Source organism: Protopterus annectens, chromosome 11.part0 (assembly GCF_019279795.1).
Source record: "Protopterus annectens isolate FY-2018-M chromosome 11.part0, PAN1.0, whole genome shotgun sequence".
Taxonomy (NCBI): domain Eukaryota; kingdom Metazoa; phylum Chordata; order Ceratodontiformes; family Protopteridae; genus Protopterus; species Protopterus annectens.
In genome coordinates, this window is record NC_056745.1 from 930,100,927 (window position 1) to 930,116,201 (window position 15,275).

Below are 15,275 nucleotides of genomic sequence, written 5' to 3' on the forward strand. Positions count from 1 at the left end.
AAAGTGAAAATTAAACAGGTTCCAGGAGCTGTGCCAAGATACCTGTGACTCACACTGTTGCCGTTTAATTTACATGGAAGTTAAAAAAGAGATTTCCTTATGATTAGCATGACATGTATAAAGGGATTTTTAAACTGATTCTTAGGAAAAAAACCTCCAAGATCACTTTACAGAAGCAGAGCCTTTGAAATATAATAACCATAACCACTTATTGATGTGTTAAAAAAAGAGAGTAGAGTACACAGATAATAATGAAATAACTGATATGATATAGAGGCGATCATAAGTTATTTATTTATCTACTTATTTATTCATACAAACTGTTTGTTGACCAGATTAGCCCACTTAAACAATAGCTTATTTTCAGGGAAGAATCAAAGTAGTCAAGGTAGTATTCATGCTGGCTACAGGAAATTTGGCCAGGACACAGGAGAACTTATTCTACTCTTTTTGATAAGTGCCATGAGATCTTTTACATCCACCTGAATTACCACCAACTAAGGCCAATGGAGCCTCAGTTAAACATCTCATCCGATGGACAGCACACCCAGGAGTGTAGCAGTCCCCTTATGCTATACTACAGTGTCAGTACTGGAAAATTAATCCAAGTATCAGCCATGTTAATAGAACTCAAATGTGACTGCCCTACCGGTTGAGCTACTGAGACTGTATATAAACCCATTAGTTTTCCAACCCCTCCAAGGAAAACAGCACTGAAGGACAAAAACTGTTCCAAGTAACATGAGCCACCTGTTACTCTGTTTCTGGTTTGTTGAAATAATACCAATAGAAATAATTTAGATATGAATGTTATAGTGTAGCAGACTAACTATTCACTTAATTTAATCAAGAATTTTTGGACAAAGCTGGAAATAATGGAGTAGAGGGGTAACATTGGGAAAATTTTTTAAGCATTACTCTAATTCACTTAAAAGGTTAGAACAAGTTTTGCATCAATGTGCATTTTTTGAACAATAAAACATATAAAACTCTAATGACTGTTATTACTAACCAACTGTAATCACAAGTAAACAAAAATGTTATTAGGTACAGGACAAACATTTGAAGCAAAATTAGGGACAGTCTGCAAAAATAGGGAGAGTTGAGAGGTATGTTTAGTACTGAAAAGGAAAATACTGGGCACAATAACCCATTCCAGGATTTATTTATTTAGTTAGTTATTTAGTTATTTATTTTGGGGGGGGAAGTGTACATGATTTTAAATGATGCAGCTGTCATTTCCTGAATGGTATTAACAATTTGTAGTTTTAATGAGTAAGATAATTAAAACTACATAGCCTTAAATTCTTAAACTAAGGCTTTTTCATTTCCAGTTTAGTATGTTTTTTTTTTCACTAAATATTTTTTTTTATTATTTCAAATAAGATGTCTTAAACATTACATGAAATAAAGATAAATAACATATTTACAATTCTAAAACATTACTAACTTCAAACCATTATATAACTATTTACATTGGTGTCTATGCAAATAACATTGAAATTCTATATTATATAGAGTTAGAAACATAAGATGATATATCTTCTTCGATATTTTCAAGTATTTCCAGTACTTTCATCCAAGAGTAATAGTGAGAAGTAGATCTTTTAGTTCTGTTCTTCACTGTTAATATTTCCATGTGAGCAACTGTTGTTGTTAAAGTCTCAAATTCCTTGAACGTAGGCGAAGCCTCATTTTTCCAGTGTATAGTTATGATTTTACGTGAAATTGCCAATAGTGACCATAGGATTTTAGTGTCTTTTTTTGGTACACAGTTTGGAATAGGAGAGTTGAATAAAATTAAAGACTTTGTTAATTGAAAATTATCATTATAAACAGTCTGAAAAAATAATTAATGGATTTCCAGTACATATTGAGACATATACATTCATAAAAAACATGCTGCCAATCTGCTTTTATCTTGATATGGCATCTCCAACATTGATCTTCAATAGAATACATTTTGGCTAACCTATGTGGTGTATAGAAACTTCTGTGTAGATATCTCCAAGTGAATAATTGCCAGTATTTTGATAATGTAGAAAATTTGGAAGATTTTAGAATATTACTTTTTCTTCTTCAACTGGAGGATGGTTGTTTATTAAAGTATAATAATCCCAGTATGATTTTTCATGATAGTTTTTTGTTTTTTTAACAATTTTATAGATATTAGACAAATAACCTGTACCCTGATAAGGCTGTTTTGTGATAAGAATAAGGTATTCAATGAGTTTTGGAGCTTCATGTCTAACTGAAGGTTGCATTTGTTCTATTTTATTTATAAGAAAATGCCTTAGATTTTGTAAAACAGCCAATTGTCTTTATTTATATTATAATTATAAATTATCTGTTCCTTTGTTAGAATTTTCCCTTTCTCTATAAGTTGATGCCAAAAGAGTAATGTTTCTTCTTTAAGTATATTTATTTTAGATATTTGGAATGTATCTAGAATATTTGGTGTAAAAGCTATAGGGAAAATAAGAAAAATCCAAGAATTAATATTTGGTATTTTGTTTATATATGTTCTGAACACTGAAAGTGTAGAACTTACATAGTTTGATGGCAATTTATTAATATTATTCCTTTTCCCTAAAAATAATCTTTTAACATCCATATAAGGGGTGATGGTATTACTGTTAAGTTGTCTTGTATGTGATTATAATTGATTTCTATGTAAATCTGCTCATGGGATTGTTTCCATATAGGTGTGTATGAATTATTTAACCATAGTGTTATGTTTTTAATAACAGATGAGGTAATATATAAATCAATATCCGTAAATTAATTCCACCATCTTCCCAATCTGGCAAATGTTTATTTAAGGCTATACGGGTTTATTTGGAAACCATAGAAAATTTAAAATTAGTTTATTGTATCTTTGAATAATATATTTGGGAGGTGGCAATGAAAAATTTTGTATTAAGTATAATATTTTGGGAAATATGATTATTTTAATAAGATATAATCTGTCTGCTGTTGAAAAGATATATTTATTCCAGTAACCAATTGTTTGTTCTATTTTGTCTAGTATTTTATTATAGTTAAATATTAGAGAATCTGTTAATTCATTGAGTAGATTTATTCCCAGATATAATAATTTACTTTCTGTTACTATATATTTGGAAAATCTTTTGTTTATATTATTTTTTTTACAATTACAGGGCATAATTTTAGTTTTGTTTTCATTAAATTTTAAGCCTGAAATATTTTGAAATTTATTCATGGAGTTAAATAGAGCATTCAAAGACTCATTTGCATCTGAGAGAGTTAATAGTATGTCATCAGCAAAGAGTTGGATTTTAAGGTTTAACATTTTATTAATACAAATGCCCTTTATGTTATTGTTTGATCTGATTTGATTTGCAAAGGGTTCTATGAGTAATGCAAATAACAATGGTGATAAAGGGCAACCTTGTTTAGTTCCCTTTTTTATTGTTATAGGGCCTGATCTATATGATCCCAGTTTAACATATGCAGTAGATTTTTCATATAGTATTTGGATGAGATTATTAAAATTAGAAGGAAAGTTATATTCTTTTAAAACTAGTGAAAGAAAGTTCCAATTAACCGAATCAAAAGCTTTATTAATATCTAATGAGATTACATTTAAATTTAGGACTTTATGTTTGCTATAATCTATTAATGTTAGTATTCTTTTAATATTATCTGAAGTATTTCTTCCTTTAATAAAACCTGTTTGATCTTTGTGAATTAAGAAAGGAAGAAAGTGTTTGATCCTATCTGCGTATATAGCCATAAACATCTTGTAGTCTATATTGACTAATGATATTGGCCTATATGAGGAACACTGTTTCTCATCTTTATCTGGTTTGATAATTGGAGATATCAATGAATATTTCCAAGAGGGTGGTATATTCAAATCTTTATTGGCTATATCATATACTTTTAATAATAAAGATATGGCTTGATTGGGTATTAATTTATACATTTCTGGTAGCATATTGTCTGGGCCAGGTGCTTTATTTGTCTTGAGCTTTTTAATTTGTGATTTTAATTCTGTCATATTGATTGGTTTGTTTATAATGTCTATTTGTTCTTGTGTTAATTTAATATGAATATTGTTTTCTAAGTATTTTTTTATATCCTTAGTAGGTGTATCTTGAGTATTTATGGAATTATCAATGTTAAATTGGAGTCGAATGCTTCTAAAATATCATTTAGTTCCGTAACTCTTTTGTTAGTATTGGGAATAAATATTTCTTTTATTTGCTTAGATTTAATTATTTTTTGTTCTATTAGTTAAGTATCTCAGGTGTGCTGAATTAGTAGAGTATGAGTTTATTTTTATCTTTTCTAAGTTAATCATAATCTTATGGTGTAGCAATTCTGTATACTTCTTATTGATTTGTGTAAGTTCTTGAACTTGAGTAGCATTACCCTTTTGTATTTCCAGTTTCAATTTATCTGCTTTGTTTTGTAAGTCTAGCATATCTTTATTCCATAACTTCCTTTTATTTATGTACCAGGATAATATCTTCCCATATGTAACTGCTTTTAATGAATCCCAGACATATATTTCTGAAATATCTTCTGTGTAATTTATTTCTAGAAAGTTTTTGATTGTTTCTTCATAAAATTCTTTGAAATCTCTCAGTTTTGTGATATAGGAAGGTATCCTAGTAATGGGATTTGAATAAAATGGTGTAAGCTCTATCTCAAAGACTATGGCATTATGATCAGATAAAGGACAATTTATGATTTTGGCTTTGTCAATTTTTGTTATTAGGTCATTGGCAACATATATTCTATCAATTCTAGAGTTAGTTTTATATCTATGAGAATAAAATGTGAAGATTAGTGAGTCTGGTTCTGCAAATTCATTTATATCTTTTAAATATAACGTATCTATAAATTTTGATAGTGCTTTAGAGATGGGTTGTTTTCTTCTTTTGGATTTAGAATCTGTATCTTTTTCATTCATTATACAGTTGAAGTCTCCTGCCAATATCAGGCTACCCTTAGTTAAATGAATTATCTCTTCAAAATGCTGTTTAACTGTTTTTAATCCTAGTCCTGGGATCTAATATAGATTTACTAACGTATAGATTCTCTTATTTAACTCTATTGAAACTAGACAAAACATACCTGATGTATCTTGATGAGTAGTAATTATTTTAGGTGTTATAGTTGAGTTGCGAAGTAGTATAGCTACTCCTCTTTTTTGTTTTGTATTGAGAGTTTATTCGTACTGTGTAATTATTAATATTTAAGTTGTTTATATCTCTATCTAATAAGTGTGTCTCTTGTAAGAAGACTATTTGTGGTTTATGTAAGTTTATGTACTTGAATAGGCTTCTCCTTTTATTACTATTATTTAGACCATTAACATTTATGGATAAACATTTCATTTCCTAGTTTTGAGTTTGTTTTATGTGTAAGTTTATGTAAATATTGTTTATTCTTAGTTCCATCTTGGATACAGAATTCAAAAAGTTTTTCTTGTATGATTTTTGCATGTTTCTGAGTGACACCAAAGTGATAGAATAAAAAAAACAAAGAACTTCCAAACTTGTAATTCTTAACCTTAAAACCATTCCCTATTGCTATGAGGTAATATACCTCTTCGTTTGGTTAGTGAATCTAACCAAACAAACTTTCTACCCTCACAAATAATATTTGGATCAGTTTCTCTTATCCTCTTAGTTTTAAATAAAGATAATTGAATAATATATTAAGATAATCTAATCAGTTAAAATATATACATATATTCTTTACTCATCTTATTGTAATTCAATAATACTTACTTCTAAGCAGGTTTCGAAAAGGTACAAATATTTAGATTAAGGTAGTATCATTTCAAAATAATTTAGGGTATTAATAAACATCATGTTAAAATCTATAACTGTATATTTCATACATCTGTTGAAAACTATTTACTGACATTACTGTATAATACAGTACCATTGTTGTGCAATTGTTTTAGACTACTCAAGTCCGAAACCAGTGTTTAAATTAATATTTGCAAAGTCATATTGGAATAAAAACATGAATAGTTCTGAAACCACATCATATTTCATGTTTAACATAAACTGAAATGCGATACAATGTATAAGTATATTAATATTTCTTTAGTAGACATTAAATATGTTCCTCTGATTGCATTTTTCAGCTTTTCAATGACAATTCCCATGGCTGGAGACAACAAGATCACAATTTAGATAGCTCCTTTATCCAAGAGACCACTCATAATGTTGTTACCTGATTGAGTGTCTTGTTGCCAACACTTCCATCAACCCTCAGAGGGACCCTGCACAATGAAAACTGACACAGTACAGAGGTAAAACTGCAGCGCACTTGACCACACCCTCAAAGCAAACATCTATGTATATCACACATCAACTCCCACAGCTTAGACTGACACCCAACCAGTGAGTCTGTCTGCTGACAACAAGTGCTGGAGATACAATCCTGACCTACTCAACACCAGTAATTCAATCCTATGACTGAACAAAAGTATACTGGAGAACACATCAAAACAATGGAAGCTGCCAAGATTCAAACCACCATGTACGAAAATATTACAGGCCAAAATTCCCAACCCATTTTGCAGCAAAGAGACAAAACGTATTCAAACCATGGGGTAACACCTTTACCACGTCAAAAAGGTGTCCAAGAAGCTTGTTTTTCCTCCAACATCGGAGGACAGCCACGATGATCCATGCACTGCAAGAGTACCATTTTATCCTGGCAATTGCTTCACGACTGTATATAGAAACATTTAATCCAAATCATTAACTGGCACCACAACAATATTTCTCAGAAAAGCTGTTTTACAGCCAATGACCAGACAGAACGCATCATTGAGAGGATACATTTATCAAATGTCATGTGCCTCAGCCATAATACAAGTGTCTCCTGAAATCAATCCCCAACGAATCTACTGCCCACCAAACTTGCAGGCCAATACTGGCATCCTTTCATGCAGTCACATTGAAACACAAAAATACAGGTCCGCTGATCAGGAACAACCAGGCTCTCAACTGCCAGACAACACACCCGTCTGCAGAAAGGTCCAAGAATCATAGTTGCATTGTCAAGCATCCTTGTCCACACTAACAGTAACATGATATACCCGCATACACTAGTATTGTGTCATTCTTGATAATGTAAAAAGCCAGACAATATTATAAGAAGGGTGAAGCCACAGCCAGGCAACATAACAAGAAGAGCACAGCCGCAGTCACCATTCAGATGAGCAAACGGGAACAGCATGAGCCATCTAAGGATGGATAGCCCGTTGAGTACCTGCCACAATGCATGCCCATAATGCATGGCAACCCAGTAACAAATTAGGTGTGGGCTAAGCCTCTCCCCTTCCACTCAAATCAGATCCAACACAATATGTGTGTAGAACACAGATGCTTCGACAAAGCCGAAAGCCACATGGGATATAAACATTGTATAATTGACACACCGGGTCAAATCCACTGTTGTTATGTTACTCATTATAGTTGCCTATACAATCATTGCTTCCACTTTCTCCATCTAGTATACCATAACGCCATCTAAATGTTTGATTTGCCAAATGCACATCCAACCTTCTTGTTGCATCCCACCTGCCCACCCGAGGGCATACCTTGGCAGCAGGACATCAGTAGTATTCTGCAGGAGCACCAGCATGGGAAATGGCAACCCTCCCCAAAACAAACCTGTCAGTTGCTTGACATTTACTAGTTTCTTTAGAGAATTTGTAAAACAGCAGTGATTTTATTTGCTGATAATTAATTTCTGCTTTTAAACTCTGCTGTATAAAACATAGTAAGGGATAGCTAAAATGTCTGGAAATCTAAACTGATAGAAAGACAAGCAGATATATGTCCTTATCTATCAAGGTGCTAGAAGACATCAGTAGCCATAAACTGAAAGTGCTTCAAAAATAAATATCTGTGTATATTTATATGAACCTTTATATTATTTATGTTTCCTTAGAAGGAATTTAGGTTTCTGTATCTTTAAATGTGAACCTAGCTTATTTTCTGACTAGACGTCAATTAGAAAGAGTCAGGGCATGGCGTACACAAGTAAATGCGACAAGCAATAAGTAACTCAAGTTTCTAGTGATGTTTGTGGCTGTTAAATTGTCTCGAGAACCAAGCAGGAAAAGGTATGTGTTTTTCTTTTTTCTTTTCCCTCCTCTTATTTGGTGACAAACTCATGTAGTGTGCACACAAGCACTCTAGTTTACGGAGTAGTGTTCACAACTGTCAAACTTTGCATTTTAAACATGCTATGCCTTATTTCTCTACAAAAGAAAAGACAACAGGATATCTAAGCTAGTCACAAGCATCTTTCAACTCCGGATGTCTGGAGCCACAACACACATGACTTATAGCCTCAAAATATCACTTAAAACATATTTTTTCACTGGACTATATCAGTATGTGCATATGGGTCAAAGGCAGAACATCTTTTAAGATTATTTAAAGTAGTCTTATGATACATCCTAACTGAAATACTTCATTTCAAAAGCAACACATTTCTGCCCAGCATTAGCGTTTATCCAAACAGGGACACTTTTAACTTATAAAAAGTAATACTATCAGGGATGTAACTAATAATAAGTTATATAGCAGCCATTACTATACCTATTAAGCAATATAACCATATACTGATGAAAGTATTATAAGTTAATGAAGATTTAATAAAAGAAGAGAAAATAAAACAACAAAACACAAAGAGAGAAAATAAATAAATAAATAAATAAATAAACTATTTGGGAACATTATTATGCATTGATTACTCTGATTAAGAATATGAAAATAATAGATGAATAATAATGAAAAATAGAGTAATGTTTAAATTATGCTTAGTATATTGATGTGAGTTGAGATAAATGTATTTACATTTATGCTAATTTTGACATTTAAAATATAATTGAAAACAGTACCTGTTTTGGTGTAACTTGAAGACAGTAAGAACTTTTCTTTTGTTGTTAGTATTATTATTTAGATTTTTACAGAATATAACATATGTAAGATTATTTGTCCTTTAGTTTTTTTCTTTTGCTCAACAGTTTTCCAATTATTTACTTCAGCATTTCTCTTCGGTGTACTTATTGTCCAGTCCATAGATTCTTCATGTGTTAGGATGTTGTTGTTGGTAAGGTATTTTATTGCTGAATCTACTGTTTCAAAGATTTTTATTCCATTTGGTAGAAAAACTTTCAGTCTTGCTGGAAATAAAAGATGGACTTTCAGTTGCTTTTTCTTCAAGGTTTTTTATTGGTAGAAATTCTTTTCTTTTTGAAACCACCTTTGTAGAATAATCATTGTCAAATCTTATTAATGAATCATTGTATTTGATGGGAGAATTTGCCCAAGCATTTCTTAATATAAGATCTTTATCTTGTGTAGAAACAAGTCTCACAATTTTAGATCTCGGCTTGTTCTTACCCGGAGAAGAAGCAAGTCCAAAAGCTGCTAGTGATCTATGCTCGCGTTCTATACCATATGAAAGAGCTTCAGGTATTTTTGTTACATCTGGTATCCAGGTGGTAAGAAAGTTTATCATATTGTCCCCTTCAGATTTTTCTGGTAGACCATATATTCTAATATTATTTCTTCTTGTTCGGTTTTCCATATCATCAAGCTTTTCTAGTAAATATGTATTCTGTTGAAGTAAGAATTCAGTTTGTTGTTCTTCTATTTGGACTCTAGTGTCAATGTCACTTAATGACTGTTCAATAAGTGATATCTGTCCTTTCTGCTGTATAAACATTTCTTGAAGCTGTTCCAGTTGTTGTGAGCACTTTTCTTTAAAAGTATCTATTTTATTGTCCATCTTGTCGATTTTTATTGTAAGTTCCTGTATATTTGTAATGAGAGACTGCAGGTCTTTTTTGAGAGAAGAGTCTTGTGCTGTATTCCTTAGATGACTCATGCTGTAAAGCTGATATTGGTGCTGATTTTCCAGTAATTAATTTGACAGGAATTATTCAAGTTCTGACAATAAAATTTTTCTTATAGATGCTCAGAGTTATTAGAAATAAGTTAGTAATAAAAATTTCTTCAAATTAAATATTATTTTGTAAAATTCCTGTCAGGAATTGTATTGAGGTAAGAGAGCTAAAATGAAGTGCAGCTATCAGTTCAGCATCCTAGCCACGCCCCCTCAAAGTTTAGTATGTTTTGACATTACCTTAGCATCCATAGCACCAACAAGCAAAATAAAGACACTGCAGGCATAGACAACTTTTTATCTTCAAATGGACAAAATGTGGAACATTTACTAACACCTAGGGAAGGACCTCATTGTATGGTAAAAATGTTACTCTGTAATTGTTTTGCCATCTACCCAGTTCTTTAAAAATTAGAGACACTTGGGAGAAACAACTTAAGTTGCAAAAGTCCAAAGCCCTAGATGGGCAAGCCAAGTAAAAAACGAAACAATCAATCTGGTGAATATCAATACAAGCAATACAGGTAAAAGCAGACTTATAACATCATGAAAAGAATACCATACCATACCATACCATACCACAACACAAACAAGTAAAAGAATTAAAGAAACTATAGCCACAGTCAACCTTAGATCTTGCTGAATGTGCACCAGATGGGTAGAATGTGACATGCTTACCAGCAACTAGGAAGGAAGCTCACACACCATAGATAAACTGTGTATTTTATACTTAAGAAATACTTTGATACCCCAGTATTCCTTTACTTGCCGAAATAGTTACTTGGTTGCAATGTAAAATTTTCCTTTTTTCACTGTTTATAAGGGAAAAAGTTGCATATTACTTGTAATATATAGTTTTTTAACACACACACACACACACACACACACACACACACACACACACACACACACACACAGACACACACACACACAGACAGACACACACACACACACAGACAGACACACACACACACACACACACACACACACACACACACACACACACACACACACACACACACACACACACACACACACAGCTATTCAAGCATTAAGTTGAAAATGTCCAGGACCAGCAACCACCTCTACCATGCACACACACACACACACACACACACACACACACACACACACACACACACACAAGCACACACGCACACACACGCGCACATGTGCACACACGCACACACATCTCTTAAAGCAACTTGACTTGCATGAATATACACCTTGGATATTTGCTTGAAATCAAGTGAATGAATAATACTTTTTGATATTAATAATGTAGGACTCCAGCGGATACTCATCAGAATATACTGTATATGAAAGTTCTTTCCAATGCTGTCAAGTACACTAGAAGCTTCCCTTCTTCGAAATCTCTTCTGAAAATACTCTCATTTTTCTATGAAACAAAATGTTTGAGTCTGAATTGTCCTTACAGTTGTTTGTTGTTGTTTGTCTTTCGGCTTTTCCCAGTAAGGGGTCGCCACAGCGGAACGCCGGTCCGCTAATGATCGGCAGTAGATTTTTACGAAACGCCGAGGTGCCAGCTCGATGCTCAACCTTCAATGAAGGCACGCCCATTTACACACGCATGTCTTTCGAAACACTACCCAACCGCGGGAAGGACATGCAGACTCCACACAGAAGGCACTCCCAAGCCAAGCTGAGAATCGAACGGGAGAACCTCTTGCTGTGAGGTAACAATGCTACCGCCGTACCGAATTGTGCTTACAGTGTGGCTCCTAAATTGAAAGGATCTGCAGAGTAGTGTAATGTGAAACCAGCACAGATTTCCTGTATGAAATCTCAGCCGCAAGATGTTAGAGTCATAGGTTCATACTAGGCTAACTGCCTTTGTGGGCCATTTTAAGCCTAGCCAATTACCCCATGTGAGAATCAAACTCTGCACATTGTGTCTGTAAGGGAGTCAAGCATATGCAGCAAATTGCACTTTATGTCACTGATGCCAGGCAGTCATATAATGCAATTAACTGTCCCTGTGATTATTGCATTGGATGACTAAGTTACATTTTTGGATGTAGCTGTCATCCTACCACCACCAGTACAATCTGTAGATCTATGTCATGTGTTTGGAGGTGCCTGCACATCTGGACAGCAATAAGCAAGGCAAAGACTAGGCAATATCAGCAAAGCAGACATGATGTCCTGCTATAGGTACTTGGATACATGGAGAGCACCTGTTGGGGAGAAGGAGTGCTGACAACCTTTATGGAGCAGGTATGTAAAATAGCAATCCATAGCATAAATACTGTAGAACCCATGACTGTCTATTAAAGCTGTGTTGTGCATCACTGTCATGCAGCATTATGTCAAGGCAAAGGCATGTTCGATAACAGCTCCGAGGTTTGTTGAGAGGTCTTGTAAGAGTAGTAGCCTAACAGAGACAGAGGAGTTTTTTCTTGCCTTGTAGGAGGACAGTTATTTTGAGGTAATCTCTAGAAGAATGGATGTTGATTTAATTCTAAATCAATGTCCATGCTTCTCTGTGGTGATGCACCAGGTGATTACCATGTTCAGCAGATTTCTGTAATTTAAGACTGCACTCAGACAGCATACATCAACCAAAGCACATGCATCCTGTGTTTTGTGAGAGGAAGTATCCAACAACTTCAGTGTGACAACATAAATAGTTTGGGATTGTATGGCTCATCAGCATGAATGAACATCCTAATTGTGATTGTCATATGAGGAATGTTTTGGCACAGGTACAGGCTTGCTCTGGTTGTGTACTCATAAGTTAGACCACTAGGCTGATGTTTGTACTTGTACAATGATTGATGATGATGATGATGATGAGACACAGATACCAGATTCATAGTCTGATGACACAGTAGCACTAGGTGTACATACACCCTCATGCACAACCACCTCATATGAGGCTGAAGATATGTCTTCATCCAGAAATGAGCATAAGGCTGCACACTTTGAGCACTCACCATTCCTGCTGGAGGAAGGGTTCCCCATGGCTCCAATCACTAGTGATGCCCCCTTGTGGCTGCACCAGCAGATAAGAGCACTGCATCTGATGTGGATATATCAACCATTTTGCAGCCATGCAAAGGTGTTCAATACCATCACGTATTACAGTTGTTCCCTGGCATGCAAGCAGCACATGGCTAAGCTAGATATACCACAATACCATCAAGGCATAATCTATTTTATGTATCTACTACAGCATGGACACAATTACTCTGCTATGTGATATCTATGAAGATACATAATCAAGGGACACAGTATTTACTAGTTTTATGAGATCTGTGGTGGCACATGCACCACTGTCAGCTCCACTTTACTACAGAGGGTGCCATTATCTCTGCCCACACTCACAGTGTTGAGCATAATCGGGGTATACTTTGTACTAAGGTGGCTACATGGGAGCTATTACAAGGTATACAGTTCTCACTTGCATCTGGATGAATAGTACACTCTGCAACACCTCATCATGTTTGGCCACAACACTCAACCTCCATTGGCAGGACACTTCATAAGTGGACATCATTGAGATAATGTTCCTGCAATCAGAAACCATCCCTGTCAGGGGAGACCCCTATTCCTGACGCAACAGGCCTACATAGCAGCTGCAGCTCATAGTCATGTAGTGGCAACCTCATCCCTTGCAGGACAAAATTGTGTATGACGTGGAATATGATGATCAACAACTCAAGACTCCTATTTGGCCATGGTCATATATTGCCATCCCCACACCATCACCCAAGGAAGTTGCTTAGGAGATAGAGTACCCATCACCTCAAGACTCATGTGTCACAATACCATGATCACATATAGGAGCACTCACCGATTTACAAGGGGAAACTGACTATGATGCAGTGTACCTGTCTTCTCATAGCCCCCCTCTAGGCTTAATACAATATGACCCCTAGATTGTGTAACCACAAGGCTGCCAGCTTATCTTGTAATGTGCCTCCCCCAAAAGTGTGTGTTGCATCCATGTACCACTGTGTACATAATAACGATGCTGACTGTAGACCACTCCATCCTTCCTCATGTGTGATAAATGTTGGAATACCCGATGTACAGTGTGGTTCATCCATGTACTGAGCAGCATAGTCTAACATTAACATTCAATGCATCATGTTTGTTCTGTGTGATAATGTACGGTCACTGTGAGCTCATCACAGCCCATAAGCCTGAGCTAGACATCACACCTTCACCTATGCTGCAAAGTACTATTCCTGTCACTATCTGTGGGATAGATGTGCATTTGCCAGTTGTTGCTTTTTCACTGCATTAATCAAATTATGGTGCTGACGCAACCTATCAGCTGTATAGATATGTGAGCACAGTCTAATTGCACCAGTATCCTGAGACCACCCAGCCTGCTTCCTCACTAGCAAATTATGGAACTTGCAAGATGCCAAAAACATCCTACAGGCTGTTGCCTGACCATACAACAGCCTATAGTCAGTTGTATGATCATACTTGTGTGCTCACCCAGATAAGCTGAGGCAGTGGAAGTGGCTTTTGAACAGGCCAAGCAAGTGGCCCAGAATACTGTGCATTCAAGATTGTGCTGTGGTATATAAGTGTTTGACCATGCCCTGTGAGTTCCATACAGACATCACAAGCCAGGGCTCCAGTAGGGATACAATGTTACCCTTAAGATAGTATCAGTACCTGAGAGGGGTTAATACCTTTGCAATTCCTGTAAATTTAGCCATATGCATTAATATTAGTCACAGTATCTGCACTAAATGGGGGGCACTGTAACACTTCAATATCCATAGCTGAGACGTGTGTTACATATGTGAATAACAGAAATGCCTGGGTTTTGTGTACACACCGGTTGTGATCTCTTTTATTTCACATACTTCCTGCTAGCCCATGGAATGTAAGCCTTTTCCTCTTCACAAACCTTTTTAATGGTGGACAAGGTAAACATTTTTATTTCTACATGTGTATAATATCATAACTCAGAGAGAAAGGTGATGTTGTAGAACACTTTTCTGGTGTTAGCTGTCTCCTGGGGTAAGCTAGGAAACCATATATGCTCCTCCGCATCTACTTCAGAAGACTGAAAAACCAAAAGATTGAAAATTCAAAATACTGAATGCATTTTTAATGCAGGGGGCAAAGCACCCTCATGTGGGGGGCTGGGTCCCCTCCCACCCCATACTAACTATATATACCAACTCAAGATCACACAACAGTGGAAAAGGGGCAAATTCCATCATTCAGTATTTTAACAATGAGTGAGAAGGTCACTGAAAAAACAATCAGTAAAAATAAAATGAAAACTCCAGCAAAGCTAGAACTTCCACTGAGTGACCTCCCAAACCTCTCACTCAGTGGAAGTTCTAGCTTTGCTGGAGTTCTCA